Consider the following 21897-nt stretch of genomic DNA (forward strand, 5'->3'; position numbering starts at 1 on the left):
ACCTATACTATTGGGATGGTCTCAGGGACTTTGGAGGGTTCTCCTAATTTGTACGATTTTGGACAATGGAATGGGCAGAATTCCCATGGATTGCGTAGGCACAGTCCTAATGTGTGGCTCCGGGGTCCCCAGCCTGGATGGTGTGTGGCCCAGGACTTTGAGGACAGAAGTCTGAAAACACAAACTCAGCTTATGTTTGGGGACGTAGGTATGGCAGGCCCGTTCTACAAACCATTGAAGACATCTTCAGGTTATGAAGGTAGTGCGAATCTGAGGCGCTTGCTTAGGCTTTTGTCTCTGGATTTTGTTTCAGCGATGGCCTTGGAATGTCGAGGAGGCCTCATGGGCAATGAACGAAACTTCCTCTCTGTGGATTTGGCCCGATCCCAATTGTTTTTCGTCAATCTGTTGGATGGAGTACTCCTTTCAGGGTTGTTACATCAGGTGTCCCATCAAAAGAGGAATTCCAAAGCAGAACCCTGGGGAAGTGTGAAGGGACAACACGAACTATGGTTAAAAATCGGGGCCTTAGGGCATGGTAAGCCCAATATGCTGTCTCTTCATCCAGCCACTGAGAGGCCTTACCTGAGGACTGGGCTAAGGCTGAGGGTCACAATGTGTGTTTGCTACCTATCTGGCCTGTGAGAAATGGCGGGGCCTCAAGGGACACACTGGTTTCCACTACACTGAACGTTGGACAACAAGCCAACCACAAGTTTTCGTGCCATTGGGAAGGAGTTCTGATTTCTGCATCATTTTCAAACCTGGGCAGTGATTGGAGATAAGGTCTAGGTTCTGAAGCCTGAAAACTGAGGTTGGGAAGGGATAACGACCTAAGGCCACGGAGGGTCTGATGTTCTCAGTTTGTAGCCAGCTGTCTGGGTGGGCCTAGGATGTCCAGGCTCAGGCTGTGTCAGAAAGGGCATTATTGCCCAGGTCATCCTATATATTTTGGGTATATCCAAGTGACGTGCAGGTTGATCTTCATTTGGGGTTTCTAGGTAGCCCCAGATGGCAATGTATTTCTTCTGCAGGGCAGGTAGAGGGCTGCATTGTAGTTCTGGATTGCCAAACTGGAGGGCTTGTGAGCCAGTAGTCTGTGGACAAAAGTCTGAGGACACAAGCTAGGCTTAGGTTTCTGGGTGAGGACATGGCAGGCACAATCTACAGACCTGAACCGAGATCTCGTGCATCTGAAGTCAGGGTGAGGATCAGAAGATCGCTCAGGTTGGACCTTATGTCCCTGATGGCCCCTTTATGAAGGGGGTGGGGATAATGTCAGATAATGTCAGAAAGAGCATAAGTGCCCATGTCAGCCTCTATATTTGGGGTAGAGCCGAATGGCGTGCAGCTTGATCCTCATTTGGGGTTTCTGGTTAGCCCCAGAGGGCAATGTTTTTCTTCTGTAGGGCAGGCAGAGTGCTGCATTGTGGATCGGGATTGCCAAACTGGAGGGCTTGTGGGCCAGTAGTCTGAGGACGGATGTCTGAGAACCCAAGCTAGGCCTAGGTTTCTGGGTGAGGATATGGCAGGCAACGATTCTGAGCAGGGTTCTAAGGATGGATGGCTGGGTAGCCCACCTCGTATTCCAATAGTCTCCAACCAACAAGACAGGATAGATCTGCTGGATCTGGGGGAGCAACCGAGGAGGTTGAGTTGAAATGGACTCTCCCGTGGATGTGTCCTAATATAATTTTGTGTCTATGGAGACCTTGGAATGAAGCGGTGGCACTGGGGCCCTGAAAGGTTGTCCAAAAGAGAGGCTTTCACACAGCTCCATCATGCAAGTTTCCCATGTGTATATGAGATTTGTTCTAATGGGTGAGTCAAGAAACAGCCATATGCTGTTATTGCAATCCAGGCCTCTGAGGAGAGATGCCTGGAAACCAAATCAATGGATCCGATAGGTGCCTAGGGGCCTGTTCATTCCTTTTTACCTCTGGCGACATCAGTCTCCGGGTCTGAGTGCCGGTAGGTGCTCAGATGGGCCCATATTGCCCCATTTGTTCTGGGAATCCACAAATATTGGGATGGCCTCAGGGACATGGAGGTTTATCCTCTTAGTAGGGTTGTGGCCATTGGAATGGGCAGATACAATTCCCTTGGAGAGGGCAATCACAGTCGTCAGGTTTGGCTCCAGGGGCCTGACCCTGTAGGGTGTGTAGGCCAGGGCTGTTTGGACAGTTGTATGAAAACACAAACTCGGCTTATGTTTTGGGTCATAGGGATGGCAGGACTGATCTACAGACCATGAGGAGAACTCTTCGGGATATGAAAAAAGGGCGAGTGTGAGGCTCTGCTCAAGTTTTTGTCTCTGGATATCGTGTCACTAATGCTGGTGAAATTTCCGGGTGACTTCATGGGAAATGGACGAGTCTTACTCTCTGGGGGTTTGGCCCCGTCCAAAGAGTTTGGGGTCATTCTGTGGGATGGAAGAAGTCCGTTGATCTGCTGTTGTTTATTTGTTTTGTTTTGTTTTTCAACCTCACGTGTCCCACCAAATGAGGGATTCCAGAGTAGAGCCCTGGGGAGGGGCAACTGGACAACCAGTAATCTGGTTAAAAATTGGGGCCTAGGGACATGTCAAGCCCATTATGACATCTAATGGTCCAGCCACTGAGAGGACGTAATAGAGGACAGAACTCACGCTGAGGGTCACAATGCGTGTTTATGCCCTCGTCGCACTCAAGAATGGGCGGGGCGTCAGGGTGAATGCTGGTTTCTCCTACACTGAACATTGGACAACATGCCAACCACAAGGTTTCTTGCCATGGGTAAGGAAGAGTTCTGATTTCTGCATCACAGTCACCCCTGGGCAGTGATTGGAGATAAGATCTAGATTCTGAAGCCTGAAAACTGAGGTAGGGAAGAGATGATGGCCTAAGGCCATGGCGGGTCTGATGTGCTCAGTGTGCGGTCAGCTGTCTGGGTGTTGGTCACGAGGTCCGGGCTCAGGTTGTCAGACAGTTCATTAGTGCCCATGTTAGACTATATATTTTGGGTGCATTAGAGTGCCCTGTACGTTCTTATCTGAAGAACTCTTCAGGATATGAAGAATGAGCGAGTCTGAGGCGCGTGCTCAGGCCTTTGTCTCTGGATTTTGTATCAGCGATGGCCGTGGAATGTTGGGGAGGCCTCATGTGCCATGAACGAAACCTGCTCTCTGTGGACATGGCCCGATCCCAATTGTTTTCCGTCAATCTGTGGGATGGGAGGACTCCTTTCAGGTTTGTTACCTCAGTTGTCCCACCAAAATTGGAATTCCAAAGCAGAGCCCTGGGGAATAGTGAAGGACAACCCGATATGGTTAAAAATTGGGGCCTAGGGGCATGGCAAGCCCAATATGCTGTCTCTCCATCCAGCCACTGAGAGGCCTTACTTGAGGACTGGGCTCAGGCTGAGGGTCACAATGTGTGTTTGTGACCAATGTGGCCCGCAAGCATGGGCGGGGCCTCATGGGCCACACTGGTTTCAACGACACTTAACCTTGGACAACATACCAACCACAAGGTTTCTTGCCATGGGGAAAGAGTTCTGATTTCTGCATCAGTTTCAAACCCAGTCCGTGATTGGAGATAAGGTCTAGGTTCTGAAGTCTGAAAACCGAGGTTGACAAGAGATGACCACCTAAGGCCATGGCGGGTCAGATGTGCTCAGTGTGCGGCCAGCTGTCTGGGTGGGGCCAGGAGGTCCAGGATCAAGCTGTGTCAGAAAGGGCATTAGTGCGCAGGTCAGCCTATATATTTGGGTTATAGCCAAATTGTGTGCCCCTTTGATCCTCATTTGAGGTTCCTGGGTAGCCCCAGAGGGCAATGTTTTTCTTCTGGAGGACAGGCAGAGTGCTGCATTGTAGTTCTGGATTGCCAAACTGGAGGGCATGTTGGCCAGTAGTCTGAGGACAGAAGTCTGAGAACCCAAGCTAGGCCAAGGGTGCTGGGTGAGGATATGGCAGGCACAATCTACAGACCTGAATGGAGATCTCATGCATCTGAAGTCAGGGCGAGTTTCAGACCATCGCTCAGGTTGTACATTCTGTCCCTGATGGCCCCTTCTTGAGGGGGGGGGGGGGTTGATCACGAGGCCATGGGGGTTTTCCCACAATGGGAGTTGTGAGAAGCTCCCAACTGCAAATTTCTTCTGCAGGACATTTGAGTCCTTTTCGTTGGCTCTAGGAAAACGATTCCGAGCAGGGTTCTAAGGATGGATGGCTGGGTAGCCCACCTCGCATTCCAATTGTCTCCAAGCAACAAGACAGGTTAGATCTGCTGGATCTGGGGGAGCAACCGAGGAGGCTGAGTTGAAATGGACTCTCCCGTGGATGTGTCCTAATATGATTTTGTGTCTATGGAGACCTTGGAATGAAGCGGTGGCACTAGGACGCTGAAGGGTTCTCCTAAAGAGAGGCTTTCACACAGCTCCATCTTGCAAGTTTCCCATGTGTAGATGAGATTTGTTCTGATGGGTGAGTCAAGAAACAGCCATATGCTGTTATTGAAATCCAGGTCTCTGAGGAGAGATGCCTGGAAACCAAAGCAATGGGTTCGATAGGTGCCTAGGGGCCTGTTCATTCCTTATTACATCTGGGGACATCAGTTTACGGGTCTGAGCGCCGGTAGGTGTTCTGATGGGCCCAGATCGCTCCTGTTTGTCCTGGGAAGAAACAAATATTGGGATGGCCTCAGGGACTTTGGAGGTTTATCCTCTTAGTAGGGTTGTGGCTATTGGAATGGGCACATACAATTCCCTTGGAGAGGGAAAGCACAGTTGTAAGGTTTGGCTCCAGGGAGCTGAGCCTGTAGGGTGTGTAGGCCAGGGTTGTTTGGACAGTTGTCTGAAAACACAAACTCGGCTTATGTTTCGGGTCATAGGTATGGCAGGTCTGATGTACACCATGAGGAGAACTCTTCGGGATATGATAAAAGGGTGAGTGTGAGGCTCTTGCTCAAGTTTTTGTCTCTGGATATCGTGTCACTCATGGTCGTGAAATTCCCGGGTGACTTCATGGGAAATGGATGAGTCTTACTCTCTGGGTGTTTGGCCCCATCCAAAGAGTTTGGGGTCATTCTGTGGGATGGAAGAAGTCCGTTGCTCTGCTGTTGTTGATTTTTATTGTTTTTTTTTCAACCTGAGGTGTCCGACCAAATGAGGGATCCCAGAGTAGAGCCCGGGGAGGGGCGACTGGACAACCAGAAATCTGGTTAAAAATTGGGGCCTAGGGACATGTCAAGCCCATTATGACATCTAATGGTCCAGCCACTGAGGATTTACCAGAGGACAGGATTCACGCTGAGTGTCACAATGCGTGTTTATGCCCTCGTCGCCCTCAAGAATGGGCAGGGCCTCAGGGTGATTGCTGGTTTCTCCTACACTGATCGTTGGAAAACTTTCCAACCACTAGTCTTCTTGCCTTGGGTAAGGAGGAGTTCTGATTTCTGCATCACATTCAACCCTTTTCAGGGCTTGGAGTTAAGGTCTAAGTTCTGAAGCCTGAAAAGATAGGTTGGGAAGAGATAATGAGCTAAGACCATGGCGGGTGTGATGTTCTCAGTGTGCAGTCAGCTGTCTCGGTTTTGGTCAGGTGGTCCGGGATCACTCTGTATCAGACAGTGTATTAGTGACCAGGTTAGACTATCTAATTTGGGTACATTCGTGTGCCGTGTATGTCTATCCTCATTTGGGTTATGTGAGAAACTCCATAGGTCAAAATTTTTCTTCTGGAAGGCAGGCAGAATGCTTCATTTTGTGTCCCGAATTTCCAAATGTGAGGGCTTGGGGGCCAGGAGTGTGAGGACGGAAGTCTGAGAACACAAGCTAGTCATAGGTTTCAGGACGAGGGCAAGGAAAGCACACTCTGCAGAGCTGCATCGAGATCTCATGCATCTGAATTCAGGGTGAAGATCAGACATTGTCCTAGTTTGGAGTTCCTGTCCATGATTTCCCCTTCATAAATGGGAGGGGCATCACAAAGCCATCTAGATTGTCCCAGGTTGGGAGTTGTGAGATGCTCCAAAACTCAAGGATTCCTTCTGCTGGACATTTGAGACCTGTTGGATGGCTCCAGGACATCCCATACGGAACGACGCCAGAGCAGAGCTCTAAGGATGGATGGTTGGGCAGCCCGCCTCGCATTCCAATTGTCTCCTAGTCAAGACAGGTTCAGTCTGCTCGCTCTGGGGGAGCAACCAAGGGAGCTGAGTTGAAATGGAATTTCCTGCGGATGGGTTCTAATGTGGATTTCTGTCCATGGAGACCTTGTAATGGGGCAGTGGCACACAGGCCCTGAAGGATTCTCCTAACTGGAGGTTTTGAGACATCTTCAAAGGATAATTTTCCCATGTGGAGAAGAGATTTGTTCTGATTGCTGCCTCATGAAATCCCCATATGCTAATATTGGAAACCAGGCCTCTGAGGAGAGATACCTGTAACCGAAAGCAATGAATCTGATTCAGGCCTAGGGGCCTGTCTGATTCAATCTTCTTCTCTGGGGACATCCATCTACGCTGAGTAGAGGTAGATGTTCAGCTGGTTTCAGATGACCCTTGTTTTTCCTGGGCGGCCTACATTATTGGGATGTCCTTGGGGACTCTGGAGGTTTTTCCTAATTTGTACGATTGTGGACAATGGAATGGGCAGAATTCCCGTGGTATGGACAGACAGAGTCCTGATGTGTGGCTCCAGGGGCCCAAGCATGAAGGGTCTGTGGGCCAGGAATGTGGGGACAGAAGTCTGAAAACACAAACTCGGCTTAGGTTTGAGAAGTAGGTATGGCAGGCCCGATCTACAGACCGTGAGGAGAACTCTTCGGGATATGACAAAAGAGAGTGTGAGGCGCTTGCTAAGACTTTTGTCTCTGGATTTGTTGTCATCGATGGCTGTGGAATCTCGGGGAGGCCTCATGGGCCGTGGACGAGACTTCCTCTCTGTGAATTTGGTCCAATCCCAATTGTTTTGGGTCAATCTGAAGGATGAGAGGAGTCCTTTTAGTTTTGTTACCTCAGGTGTCCCACCAAAAGAGGGATTCCAAAGCAGACTCTGGTGAGGGATGAATGGACAACCCGAACAATCCAATTGGGGTGAGGTCGAGAACCGAGCAGGTTGATCCTCATTTGGGGTTTATGGAGATCCCCATAGAGCAACGTTTTTCTTCTGGAGGGCCAGCATACGGCTGCATTTTGGTTCCAGAATTCCAAGTGTTGAGGACATGTTTGCCAGGAGTGTGAGGAAGGAATTCTGAAAACACAAGGTAGCACGAGGTTTGGGCCCACTGTGCAGAGGCTGAATCGAGATCTCCTGCGTCTGAGGTCAGGGCGAGTATCAGATGTTGCCTCAAGCTGGAGTTTGTGTCCATGACGGCCGCTTCCTGAAGGGGGAGGGGGCGTCATGAGGCCAGGGAGGTTTCCCTATGCTGGGAGTTGTGAGCTGCTCCAAACTTCAAAGTTTCCTTCTTCAGGACAGTCGAGTACTATTGGATGGTTCCAGGATGCCCCATACAGAAAGACTCGAGAGCAGGGGCCTAAGCATGGATGCCGATAAACGCCAACTCACCTTCCCATTGCCTGGTCGAGACAAGGCACGCTCAATCTGCGGGCTCTTGGGTGAGCTACCCAGAAGGCTGAGTTTAAATGGAATTTCCTGAGGATGAGTCATAATGTGGGTTGGTGGCCATGGAGACTTTGGAATGTGGCAGTAGCTAAGGGACTCTGCAGGATTTGACACAACTCCAACAAGGAAGCTTTCCATGTGGAGATGAGAGGTGTTCTGTCTGGTGCCTCAGGATAGCCCCGTATGCTGGTCTTCGAACCCAGGCCTCTGAGGAGTGATACCTGGACACCTAAGCAAGAGTTCATAATAGGGCCTAGGGGCCTCCCTGGTTCAATCTTCTGTCTCTGCGGATATCAGTCTGTGTGTCTGCATGGAGGTAGTAGTTGCTCACCTGGTGTCATAATGCCCCTGTTTGTCCAGTGCGGCTTGCGGTAGTGGGATGTCCTTGGGGACCTTGAGGTTTCTACTATTTTGTAGAGTTGTGGCCAATGGAACGGGCAGTTTCTTAGGAGAGAGCAGGCACAGTTCTGTGGTGTGGCTCCAGAGACCCCAGCCTGGAGGCGGTGTCGGCCACGGCTGTGCAGACAGACATCCAAATACCCAAACTCAGCTCAGGTTTGGGGCCGAGGTTATGGCAGGCCTGATCTACAGCCCGTGAGGGGAGCTCCTCTGGATATGAAAGAAGGGTGAGAGGGAGGCAGTCGCTCAGTCTTTTGTCTCTGGATATTTTGTCCACAATGGCCGTTTAATGTAGGAGTTGCCTCATGGGTCGTAGAAGTCTCCCTCTCTGGTAGTTTGTCCAGGCCCCAAGAGTTTGGGGTCATTCTGTGTTAAGGGAAGAGTCCTGTTTTCTGCCTCACGTGTCCCCCCAGTAGAGGGATTCTGGAGCATAGCAGTGGGTACTGACAACTGAAATACTCGCTCTCTGGTTAAGCCTGGGGGCCTATGGATAGGACAAGCCCCACATGCAGGATCTTGGTCCAGCCACTGAGAGGCGTTACTTTAATACGGGACTCACGCTACAGGTCACAATGCATGTCTGTGCCCTAGGCGGCCCTCAAGCACTGGCATGGCCTTTCCGACAATGCAGGTTTTCCCACATTGAACGTTGGACAACATGCCAACCACAAGGTTTCTGTCCATGAGGAAGGAGGAATTCTAATTTCTGCATCACCTTCACCCCTGGGCAGTGATTGGAGATAAGGTCTCGGTTCTGAAGCCTGAAAACCGAGGTTTGGAAGAGATGACGAACTACAGCCATAGCGGGTCCCTTGTGTCCAGGTTGGAGCCAGCTGTCTAGGTGTCGTTTGGGATGTCTTGTCTCAGGCTGTGCCAGACAGGGCATTACTATTAAGGGTAGGCTGTATAATTGCTTTACGGTCGAGTGGCATACCTACAGAACCCAGATAATCATTTGGGGTTTCTTATTAGCAGCATAGGGCAAAGTTTTTCTTCTGGAGGGTAGGCAGAGTGGTGCATTGTGGCTTCGGAATTCCCAAACTGGAGGGCTTGTGGGCCAGGAGAGTGAGGACAGAAGTCTGAGAACACAAGCTAGGCTTAGGTTTCGGGGAATGGACATGGCAGGCACACTCTGCAGGGCTGAATTGAGATCTCATGAGTCTGAAGTCAGGTCGAGGATCGGACTTTGGCTCAGGTTGGAGTTTCTGTCCATGTTGGCCCCTTCATTAAAGGGGGGGGCATTATGAGGCCATGGGGGTTTTCCCACTATTAGAGTTGTGAGATGCTCCAAACCGCAAGGATTCCTTCTGTGGGACAATTAAGATTTGTTGGATGGCTCCAGGACGTCTCATAAGGTATTTTTACAGAACAGGGTTCTAAGTATGGATGCCTGGGCAGAGAGCCTCAATTCCAATTATCTCCTATCAACAAGAAACGTTTGATCTGCTGGCTTGGGGTAGCATCAGAGGGGGCTGAGTTGAAATGGACTTTCCGGAGGATGGTCTTAAATGAGTTGAAATGGACTTTCCTGAGGATGGTCTTAATGTTGGTTTGAGTCCATTGAGACCTTGGTATGGGGCAGTGGCACCAGGGCCCTGAAGGATTCTCCTAACCGGAGGTTATAACAAAGCTCCAATGAGCAAGTTTTCCATGGGGAGACGAGATTTGTTCTCATTGGTGCCTCAGGAAACCACCATTTGCTGGTATTGGAAATGAGGCCTCTGAGGAGAGATGCCTGGAAACCAAAGAAATGGATCTGATTAGGGCCTAGGGGCCTGTCCGGTTCAATATTCTTCTCTGGGGACATCTTTTGTCTGAGTGGAGGTAGTTGCTCAGCTGGTTTGAGATCACACCTGTTTGTCCTGAGCGGCCTACACTATTGGGATGGCCTCGGTTACTTTGGAGGTTTTTCCTAATTTGCAAGGTTGTGGCCAATGGAATGAGAAGAATTCTCTTGAAAGGGAAGCACAGTCCTGAGGTGTGGCTCCAGGGACCCAAGTGTGGAGCGTGTGGTCCAGGGCTATTTGGACAAAAGTCTGAAAACACAAACTCCAATTAGGTTTGGGTCTGTAGGTATGGCCGGCCCGATATATATACCGTGAGGAGAACTCTTCGGGATATGAACAAAGGGCGAAAGTGAGGTGCTTGCTCATGCTTATTTTTTTCTGGATATGTGTCACCAATTGCCATGGAATGTCCGGGTGTCCTCATGGGCCATCGATGAGGCTCCCTTTCTGGGGATTTGACACAATACCAAGAGTTTGGGGTCATTCTGTGGGAAGGGAGGAGGCCTTTCATTTTTTTTTTTTTTTACCTCAGGTGGACCACCAAAAGAGGGATTCCACAGCAGAGTCCTGGGGAGGGGCGACTGGACAACGAGACCTCTGGTTAACATTGGGACCTAAGAACATGGCAAGCCCCATATGTGGGCTCTTGGTCCAGACACTGAGAGGCCTTCCTTGAGCATAGGGCTCACATTGAGTTCCACAATGTGTTTTTGTGCCCAAGGAGCCCCTCAAGTCAGGGCGTGGCCTAATGTACCATGCTGGTTTCTCCTACACTGAACGTTGCACAATATGGCAACCACAAGTTTTCTGGCCATGGGGAAGAAGGAGTTCTAATATCTGCAACACTTTCACTCCTGGACTATGATTGGATTTAAGGTCTAGGTTATGAAGCCTGAAAACTGAGGTTGGGAAGAGATGAAGACCTAAAGCCATGGTGTGACTGATGTGCTCAGTGTTCGGCCAGCTGTTGAGTGTGGGTTGGGAGGTGCAGGCTCAGGCTGTGGCAGACAGGGAATTAGTGCCCAGGCTAGACTGTATCATTGGGGTGCAGTCGAGTTTCGTGCAGGTTGGTACTCATTTGTGGTTACTGGGTAGCCCCAGAGGGCAACGTTTTTCTTCTGGAAGGAAGACACAGTGCCACATAGTGGCTCCAGAATTCCCAAACTGGAAGGCTTGTGGGCCAGGAGTGTGAGGAAAAAATTCTGAGAACACAAGCCAGACTTAGATTTCGGGGTGAGGGGACGGCAGGAACCCTCTGCAGAGATGATTCGAGATCCCGTGTACCTGAAGACAGAGCTAGGATCAGACGTTGGCTCAGGTTGGAGTTTCTGTCCATGACGGCCCCTTCATGAAGGGGAGGGTGTCACGAGGACATGGAGGTTTTCCCACGATGGGAATTGTGAGATGCTCCAAACCGCAATGATTCCTTCCGTGGGACAGTCGAGACCTGCTGGATGGCTCCAGGACATCCCATAAGGAAGTTATCCAGAGCAGGGTTCTAAGGATGGATGCCTGGGCAGCCTGCCTCCCATTCCAGGTGTCTCATAGCGCCAAGGCAAGTTCGATCTGCTGGATCTAGGGGAGTAACCGAGTCGGGTGTGTCGAAATGGGTGAGTTGAGGATGGGACATAATGTGCATTTGTGTCCATGGAGACCTTGGAATGGGGTGCTTGATCCGGGGCCTTGAGGGATGTTCATAACCGGAGGTTTTGATGGAGCTCTAAAGAGTACGTTTCCTATGTAGAGAAGAGAATTGTTCTGATGAGTGCCTAAGGAATCTCCCATATGCTGGTATTGGAAACCAGGCCTCTGAGGAGAGATGCCTGGAAACAAAAGCAATGGATATGATTAGGGCCTAGGTGCCTGTCCAGTTCAATGTCCTTCCTGGGGATACATGTCTATGGATCTGAGTGGAGGTAGTTGCTCGGCTTGTGTCAGATCGCCCCTGTTTGTCCTGGGCAGCATATAACATTGGGAATGGCCTCGGGATTTTGGAGTTTCTCCTAATCTATAGGGTTGTGGCCAATGGAATGGGCAGAAATCCCCTGGAGAGGGCAGGCACAGTTCTGAGTTTGGCTCTAGGGGCCCAGCCTTGAGGGTGTGTGGGCCAGGCCTGTGGGGACAGAAGTCTGAAAACACAAACTCCGCTTAGGATTGGGGACATAGGTATGGCACGCCCAATCTACAGATCGTGATAACACTTCGGGATATGAAAAAGGGTGAGTTTGAGGTGCTTGCTCAGTTTTTGTCTCTGGATTTGTGTCAACAATGTGGGTCGAATGCTGGCGTGGCCTCATGGGTTGTGGACGGCTTTCCTTCTCTGAAGATTTGACCCAATCCCAAGAGTGTGCGTACATTCTGTGGGATGGGAGGAGTCCTTTCTGTTTTTTATTTTATTTTATGTACCTCACGTGTGCCAATAAAAGAGGGATTCCAGAGCAGAGTCCTTGGTAGGAACAACTAGATAACCCCACCTCTGTTTAAGTTTGGGGTCCTAGGGGCTTGGCAAATCCAAGATGTGGGCTCTTGATTCAGACACTGAGAGGTCTTCCTTGAGGACAGGGCTCATGCTGAGTGTCGCAATGCCTATTTGTGCCCAACAAGGCCCTCAAGCATGGGAAGGGCCTCATGGGCCACGCTGGATTCTCCTACACTGAACGTTGGAGAATATGCCAACCACAAGGTTTCCGGCCATGGCGAAAGAAGAGTTGTGATTTCTGCATCACGTTCACCCCTGGAAAGTGATTGGAGTTTAGGTCTAGGTTCTGAAACCCGAAAACCGAGGTTGGGAAGAGATGAAGACCTAAGGACCTGATGGGTACAATGAGCTCAGTGTGTGGCTAGCTGTTGAGCGCAGGTCTGGAGGTGTGGGCTCATGCTGCGTCAGACAGGGCATTAGACAGGGTAGACTGTATATTTGGGGTGCAGTCGAGTGGCGTTCAGTTGATCCTCATTCGGGTTTCTAGGTAGCTCCATAAGGCAACGTTTTTCGTCTGGAGGGCAGGCAGAGTACTGCATTGTGGCCCCAGTATTGCCATACTGTAGGGCTTTTGGGCCAGGGGTGTGAGGACGGTAGTCTGAGAACAAAAGCTAGACTTAGTTTTGGGGGGAGGGCACAGAGGGCACACTCTGCGGACCTGAATCAAGATCTCATGCACCTGAAGCCAGGGCGAATATCAGACGTTTGCTCAGGTTGGAGTTTCTGTCCATGATGGCCCCTTTATAAAGTGGAGCGTCTCAAGAGGCCATGAAGATTTTCCCACAGTGGGAGTTGTGAGATGCACCAGACTGCAAAGATTCCTTCTGTGGAACACTTGAGACCTGTTGGATGGCTCTAGGATGTCCCATATGGAACGACTCCAGAGTAGGGTTCTAAGGATGGATGCCTGGGCAGCCCGCCTCCCATTCTAGTTGTCTCCTAGAAACAAGGCAGGTTTGATCTGCAGGCCCTGGGGGAGAAACCAAGGGGGTTGAGTTGACATGGACTCTACCGAGGATAGATCATAATGTGGGTTTAAGTCCATGGAGACCTTGGAATGGGGCGCTTGATCCGGGGCCCTGAAAGATTCTCCTAAACAGAGGTGTTTATAGAGCTCCAAAGAGTACATTTCCTATGTGGAGACGCGATTTTTCTATGAGTGCCTCAGTAATCCCGCATATGATGGTATTGGTAACCAGGCCTCTGAGGAGAGATGCCTGGAAACAAAAGCAATGGATCTGATTAGGGCCTAAGTGCCTGTCCAGTTCAATCTTATTCTATGGGGATATCTGTCTCTGGGTCTGAGTGGAGGTAGTTTCCTAACTTGTGAAAGATCATCCCTGTTTGTCCTGGGCAGCCAACACTATTGGGATGGCCTTGGGGAGTTTGGAGGTTTCTCCTAAACTATAGGGTTATGGCCAATGGAAATGGCAGAATTCCCCTGGAGAGGGAAGCCACAGTCCTCAGGTGTGTCTCCAGGGGCCCCAGCTTGGAAGGTGTGTGGACCAGGACTGTGTGGACAGAAGTCTGAAAACACAAACTCAGCTTAGGTTTGGGGATGTATGTATGAAGGCTCGATCTACAGACCGTGAGAATTTTCCGGGCTATGAACAAAGGGCGAGTATGTGGCGTTTGCTCAGGCTCTTGTCTCTGGATTTTGTGCCTACGGTGGCCGTGGAATGTCGGGGTGTCCTCAAGGGCCATGGACAAGTCTTTCTCTGGTGATTTGGCCTGATCCCAAGTGGTTGGGATCATTCTGTGGATAGGAAGACTCCTTTCTGTATTTTTTATTTTACCTCAGGTGTCCCACCAAAGAGGGTTTCCCGAGCAGAGCCCTGAGTAGGGGTGACTAGACATCTCTAACTCTGGTTGAGATTGGGGGACTAGGGGCTTGGCAAGCCCCATATGTGGGCTGTTGTTCCAGTCACTAAGAGGCTTTACATGAGGATAGGGCTCACGCTGAGGGTCACAATGTGTGTTTGTGCAAATTGTAGCCCTCAGGGATAGGTGGGGCCTCATAGTCCATGCTGCTTTCTCCTACAATGAACGTTGGACAACATGCCAACCACAAGGTTTCTTGCCATGGCGAACGAGAAGTTCTGATTCTTGTATCACGTTCACACCTGAGCAGTGAGTGGAGATAAGGTCTAGGTTCTGAAGGTGAAAACTGAGGTTGGGTAGAGATGATGGCCGAAAGCCATTGTGGGTTTGATATGCTCAGTGTACGGCCAGCTCTCTGGGTGTTGGACTGGTGGTCTGTCCTCAGGCTGTGTCAGACAGGGCTTTATTGCACAGGCTAGATTGTATAATTGGGGTATGGTCGAGTGGCATGCTGGTTTTTACTCATTTGGCGTTTCTGGTGAGCCCTATAAGGCAACATTTTTCTTCTGGAGGGCAGGCAGAGTGCTGCATTGTGTCTCCAGAATTGCCAAACTGGAGGGGTGTGGCCAGGATTGTGAAGACGGAAGTCTGAGAACACAAGTTAGGCTTAGATTTCAGGGCGAGGGCACAGCAGGCACACTCTCAAGTGCTGAATCGAGATCTCGTGCTTCTGAATTCAGGGCGAGGATCAGACTTTGGCTTAGGATGGAGTTTCTGTCCATGATGGCCCATTTATGAAGGTGTGGGGCATCATGAGGAAATGGCGGTTTTCTCACAGTGGGATTGTGTGATGCTTCAAACCACAAGGATTCATTCTGCGAGACAGTCAAGACAGGTTGGTTGGATTCAAGACGTCCCATAAAGAAATTCTCCAGAGCAGGGTTCTAAGGATGGATGCCTGGGCAGCCCACCTCGCATTCCAACTGTCTCCTAGTGACAAGGCAGGTTTGATCTGCTGGCTCTGGGTGATCAGCCGAGGGGGCTGATTTGAAATGGACTCTCCTGAGGATGGATCATAATGTAAGTTTGTGTCCTTGGAGACCTTGGAATTGGGCCATGGTGCCAGCGGCCTGAAGGATCCTCCTAACCTGAGGTATTGACACAGCTCCAAAGAGCAAGTTTCTCATGTGGAGATGAGATCTGTTCTGATTGTTTCCTTAGGAAACCCCCATATTCTGATATTGGAAACCAGGCCTCTGAGGAGAGATACATAGAAACCAAAGCAATGGATCAGAAGTTGGCTCAGGTTGGAGTTTCTGTCCATGATGGCCCCTTTATAAAGGGGAGCATCTCATGAGGCCATGTAGGTTTTCCCACTATAGGAGTTGTGAGATGCTCCAATCTGCAAGGATTCCTTCTGCGGGACAGTCAAGACCTGTTGGAAGGCTCCCAGGACATCCCATATGGAACGGCGCCAGAGAAGGATTCCAACGATGGATGCCTTGAGAGTCTGCTTTGCATTCCAGTTGTCTCCTAGCGACAAGGCAGGTTTGATATTCTGGCTCTGGGGGAGTAATCAACGGGGCTGAGTTGAAATGTACTCTCCTGCCAAATGGTCATAATGCGGGTTTGTGTCCATGGAGACCTTAGAATAGGGCGGTGGCTCCGGTTACCTGAAGGTTTCTCCTAACTGGAGGTTTTTACAGAGCTCCAAAGGATAAGTTTCCCATGTGGAGACAAGATTTGTTCTGATTGGTATCTCTCGAATCCCCCATATGCTGGTATTGGAAAACAGGCCTCTGAGGAGAGATGCTTAGAAACAAAAGCAATGGAACCAATTACGTCTAGGGGCCTGTCCAGTTTAATACCTTTCTCTTGGGATATCTGTCTACGGGTGAGTTGAGGTCGTTGCTCAGCTTGTGACAGATCACCCCTCTTTGTACTGGGCGGCCTACACTATTGGAATGGCCTCTGGGACTTTGGAGGTTTCTCCTAATCTGTAGGGTTGTGGCCAATGGAATGGGAAGAATTTCCTTGGAGAGGGCAGGCACAGTCCTGAGGTGTGGCTCCAGGGGCCTCAGCCTGGAGGGTGTGTGGGACAGGGATGTCAGGATAGAAGTCTGAAAACACAAACTCGGCTTAGGTTTGGGGACGTAGGTATGGCAGGCCCGATCTACAGACTATGAGGAGAATTTTTTGGGCTATGACCTAAGGGTGAGGCTTATGTCTCTGGATTTTGTGTCAATAGTGGCCGTGGAATGTCGGGCTGGCCTCATGGGCCATGGACGAGTCTTTCTCTGTGGGGATGGCCTGATCCCAAGTGATTGGGGTCATTCTGTGGGTGGGAGGAATACTTTCTGTGTTTACTTACCTCAAATGTCCCACCAAAGAGGGATTCCAGAGCAGAGCCCTGAGTAGGGGTGACTAGATGTCTCTAGCTCTGGATAAGATTGGGTGACTTGAGGCATGGCAGGCCCCATATGCGGGCTCATGGTCCAGCCACTGAGAGGCTTTACTTGAGGACAGGGCTCAAAATGAGGGTCCCAATGTGTGTTTGTGCCCACCGCAGCTCTTGAGCATGGGCAGGGCCTCAGGGACCCTACACTACCCTCAGGGGCCCTACTACTACTCCTGTAGGCCCTACAGGTGTCCTACACTGAACTTTGGATAAGATGCCAACCACAAAATTCTGGCGAGAGGGAAGGAGGAGTTATGATTTCTGCATCACGTTCACCCATGGGAAATGAGTAGAGATTAGGTCTAGGTTTCTGTAGCCTGAAAACCAGGTTGGAAAGAGATGGCAACCTAAGGCCATGGCGTTTCAGATGTTCTCAGTGTACGGCAAGCTGTCTGGGTGTCGGTTGGGAATTCAGGCCTCAGGTTGTGTCAGAAAGGACATTAGTGCACAGGCTAGACTATATAATTGGTGTACAGTTGAGTGGCATGCAGGTTTATCCTCATTTGAGGTTTCTGGGTAGACCCATAGGGCAACGTTTTTCTTGTAGAGGGCAGGCAGAGTGCAGCACTGTGTCATCGGAAATCCCAAAATGGAGGGCGTGTGGTCCAGGAGAGTGAGGACGGAAGTCTGAGAACACTAGCTATGCTTAGGTTTTGGGTGAGGGCACAGCGGGTACACTCTGAAGATCTTAATCAAGATCTCGTGCATCTGAAGTCAAAGCGAAGATGAGCCGTTGGCTCAGGTTGGTGTTTCTTTCCATGATCTGCCTTCATGAAGATTGGGGGCATCATGTGACCTTGGAAGCTTTCCATGATTGAGTTGTGAGGTGGTCCATGCGCAAGTACTCCTGTGGGACAGTCGAGGCCTGCTGGATGGCTCAAGGATGTCCCATAAGGAACGATGCAAGAGCAAGGTTCTAAGGGTTCTAGGGATCTCTAAGGAGAGATGCCTGGAAACAAAAGCAATAGATCCGATAGGTGCCAATGGGCCTGTTCGTTCCTTTTTAACTCTGGGGACATCAGTCTACGGGTCTGAGTGCCAGTAGGTGCTCAGATGGGCCCAGATTGCCCCTGTTTGTCCTGGGAAGCCACAAATATTGGGATGGCCTCAGGGACTTTGGAGGTATATACTCTTAGTAGGGTTGTGAACATTGGAATGGGCACATAGAATTCCCTTGGAGAGGGCAAGCACAGTCGTCAGGTTTAGCTCCAGAGGCCTGAGCCTTTAGGGTGTGTAGGGCAGGGCTGTTTGGACAGTTGTCTGAAAACACAAACTCGGCTTATGTTTCGGGTCATAGGTATGGCAGGAATGCTCTACAGACCATGAGGAGAAGTCTTCGGGATATGAAAAAAGGGCGAGTGTGAGGCTCTTGCTCAAGTTTTTGTCTCTGGATATCGTGTCAATCATGGTCGTGAAATTTCCGGGTGACTTCAAGGGAAATGGACGAGTCTTAATCTCCAGGGGTTTGGCCCCATCCAAAGAATTTGGGGTTATTCTGTCGGAAGGAAGAAGTCCGTTGTTCTGTTGTTGTTGATTTGTTTTGTTTTGTTTTTCAACCTCATGTGTCCCACCAAATGATGGATTCCAGAGTAGAGCCCTGGGGAGAGGCGACTGGACAACCAGAAATCTGGTTAAAAATTGGGGCCTAGGGACATGTCAAGCCCATTATGACATCTAATGGTCCAGCCACTGAGGGGACGTACTAGAGGACAGGACTCACGCTGAGGGTCAAATTGCGTGTTTATGCCCTCGCTGCACTCAAGAATGGGCGGGGCCTCAGGGTGAATGCTGGTTTCTCCTACACTGAACGTTGGACAACATGCCAACCACAAGGTTTCTTGCCATGGGTAAGGAAGAGTTCTGATTTCTGCATCACAGTGACCCGTGGGCAGTGATTGGAGATAAGGTCTAGGTTCTGAAGCCTGAAAACTGAGGTAGGGAAGAGATGATGACCTAAGGCCATGGCGGGTCTGATGTGCTCAGTGTGCGGTAAGCTGTTTGGTTGTTGGTCACGAGGTCCGGGCTCAGGGTGTCAGACAGTGCATTAGTGCCCAGGATAGACTATATATTTTGGGTGCATTCGAGTGCCATGTAGGTTCGTATCTGAAGAACTGTTCAGGATATGAAGAATGAGCGAGTCTGATGCGCGTGCTCAGGCTTTTGTCTCTGGATTTTGTATCAGCAATGGCCGTGGAATGTTGGGGAGGCCTCATGGGCGATGGACGAATCTTGCTCTCTGTGGACTTGGCCCGATCCCAATTGTTTTTGTTCAATCTGTGGGATGGGAGGGCTCCTTTCAGGTTTGTTACCTCAGGTGTCACACCAAAAGAGGAATTCCAAAGCAGAGCCCTGGGGAAGAGTGAAGGGACAACCCGAACTATGGTTAAAAATTGGGGCCTAGGGTCATGGCAGGCACAATATGCTGTCTCTCCGACCAGCCACTGAGAGGCCTTACCTGAGGACTGGGCTCAGGCTGAAGGTCACAATGTGTGTTTGTGACCAATGTGGCCCGCAAGCATGGGCGGGGCATCATGGGCCACACTGGTTTCAACTACACTGAACTGTGGACAATATGTTAACCACAAGGTTTCTTGACATGGGGAAAGAGTTCTGATTTCTGCATCATTTTCAAACCCGGGCCGTGATTGGAGATAAGGTCTAGGTTCTGAAGCCTGAAAACCGAGTTTGAGAAGAGATGACGACCAAAGGCCATGGCGGGTCCGATGTGCTCAGTGGGCGGCCAGCTGTCTGGGTGGGGCCAGGAGGTCCAGGATCAGGCTGTGTCAGAAAGGGCATTAGTGCCCAGGTCAGCCTATATATTTGGGGTACACACAAATGGCGTGCAGGTAGATTCTCATTTGGGGTTTCTGGGTAGCCCCAGAGGGCAATGTTTTTCTACTGAAGGGCAGGCGGAGTGCTGCATTGTAGTTCTGGAAGGCCAAACTGGAGGGCTTGTGGGCCAGTAGTCTGAGGATGGAAGTCTGAGAAACCAAGCCAGGCCTAGGTTTCTGGATGAAGATATGGCAGGCACAATCTACAGACCTGAATCGAGACCTCATGCATCTGAGGTCAGGGCGAGGATCAGACGTTCTCTCAGGTTGTACATTCTGTCCCTGATGGCAACTTTTTGAAGGGGGGAGTGGATCACGAGGCCATGGTGGTTTACACACGATGGGAGTTGTGAGAAGCTCCCAACTGCAAAGATACTTCTGCAAAAATTGAGACCTGTTGGTTGGCTCCAGGACAACGATTCCGAGCAGGGATCTAAGGATGGATGGCTGGGTAGCCCACCTCGCATTCCAATTGTCTCCATGCAACAAGACATGTTAAATCTGCTGGATCTGGGGGAGCAAGCGAGGAGGCTGAGTTGAAATGGACTCTCCCGTGGATGTGTCCTAATATGATTTTGTGTCTATGGAGACCTTGGAATGAAGCGGTGGCACTGGGGCCCTGAAGGGTTCTCCTAAAGAGAGGCTTTCACACAGCTCCATCGTGTAAGTTTCCCATGTGTAGATGAGATTTGTTCTGATGGGTGAGTCAAGAAACAGCCATATGCTGTTATTGAAATCCAGGCCTCTGAGGAGAGATGCCTGGAAACCAAAGCAATGGATCCGATAGGTGCATAGCGGCTTGTTCGTTCCTTTTTACCTCAGGGGACCTCAGTCTACGGGACTGAGTCCAGTAGGTGCTCAGTTGGGCACAGATTGCTCCTGTTTTTCCTGGGAAGCCACAAATATTGGGAAGGCCTCAGGGACTTTGGAGGTTTATCCTATTAATAGGGTTGTGGCCATTGGAATGGACACACACAATTCCCTTGGAGAGGGCAAAAACAGTCGTCAGGTTTGGGTCCAGGGGCCTGACCCTTAGGGGGGGTAGGCCAGGGCTCTTTGGACAGCTGTCTGAAAACATAAACGCGGCTTATGTTTCGGGTCATAGGTATGGCAGGACTGATCTACAGACCATGAGGAGAACTCTTCGGGATATGAAAAAAGGGCGAGTATGAGGCTCTTGCTCAAGTTTTTGTCTCTGGATATCATGTCACTCGTGGTCGTGAAATTTCTGGGTGACTTCTTGGGAAAAGGAAGAGTCTTACTCTCTGGGGGTTTGGCCCCGTCCAAAGGGATTGGGGTCATTCTGTGGGATGGAAGAAGTCCGTTGTTCTGTTGCTGTAGATTTGTTTTGTTTTGTTTTTCAACCTCAGGTGTCCCACCAAATGAGGGATTCCGGAATAGAGCCCAGGGGAGAGACGACTGGACAACCAGAAATCTGGTTAAAAATTGGGGCCTAGGGACATGTCAAGCCCATTGTAACATCTAATGGTCCAGCCACTGAGAGGACGTACTAGAGGACAGGACTCACGCTGAGGGTCACAATGCGTGTTTATGCCCTCGTCGCACTCAAGAATTGGCGGGGCGTCAGGGTGAATGCTGGTTTCTCCTACACTGAACGTTGGACAACATGCCAACCACAAGGTTTCTTGCCATGGGTAAGGAAGAGTTCTGATTTCTGCATCACAGTGACCCGTGGGCAGTGATTGGAGATAAGGTCTAGGTTCTGAAGCCTGAAAACTGAGGTAGGGAAGAGATGATGACGACCTAAGGCCATGGCGGGTCTGATGTGCTCAGTGTGCGGTCAGCTGTCTGGGTGTTGGTCACGAGGTCCGGGCTCAGGTTGTCAGACAGTGCATTAGTGCCCAGGTTAGACTATATATTTTGGGTGCATTCGAGTGCCGTGTACGTTCTTATCTGAAGAACTCTTCAGGATATGAAGAATGAGCGAGTCTGAGGCACGTGCTCAGGCTTTTGTCTCTGGATTTTGTATCAGCGATGGCCGTGGAATGTTGGGGGGCCTCATGGGCCATGGACGAATCTTGCTCTCTGTAGATTTGACCCGATCCCAATTGTTTTTGGTCAATCTGTGGGATGGGAGGACTCCTTTCAGGTTTGTTACCTCAGGTGTCCCACCAAAAGAGGAATTCCAAAGCATAACCCTGGGGAAGAGTGAAGGGACAACCCGAACTATGGTTAAAAATTGGTTCCTAGTGGAATGGCAAGCCCAATATGCTGTCTCTCCATCCAGCCATTGAGAGGCCTTACCTGAGGACTGGGTTCAGGCTGAGGGTCACAATGTGTGTTTTTGACCAATGTGGCCCGCATGCATGGGCGGGGCCTAATGGGTCACACTAGTTTCAACTACATTGAACCTTGGACAACATGCGAACCACAAGGTTTCTTGCCATGGGTAAAGAGTTCTGATTACTGCATCATTTTCAAACCCGGGCCGTGATTGGAGATAAGGTCTAGGTTCTGAAGCCTGAAAACCGACGTTGAGAAGAGATGACGACCTAAGGC

The sequence above is a fragment of the Mustela lutreola genome, chromosome Y (assembly GCF_030435805.1).
Source record: "Mustela lutreola isolate mMusLut2 chromosome Y, mMusLut2.pri, whole genome shotgun sequence".
In the NCBI taxonomy this organism is placed as follows: domain Eukaryota; kingdom Metazoa; phylum Chordata; class Mammalia; order Carnivora; family Mustelidae; genus Mustela; species Mustela lutreola.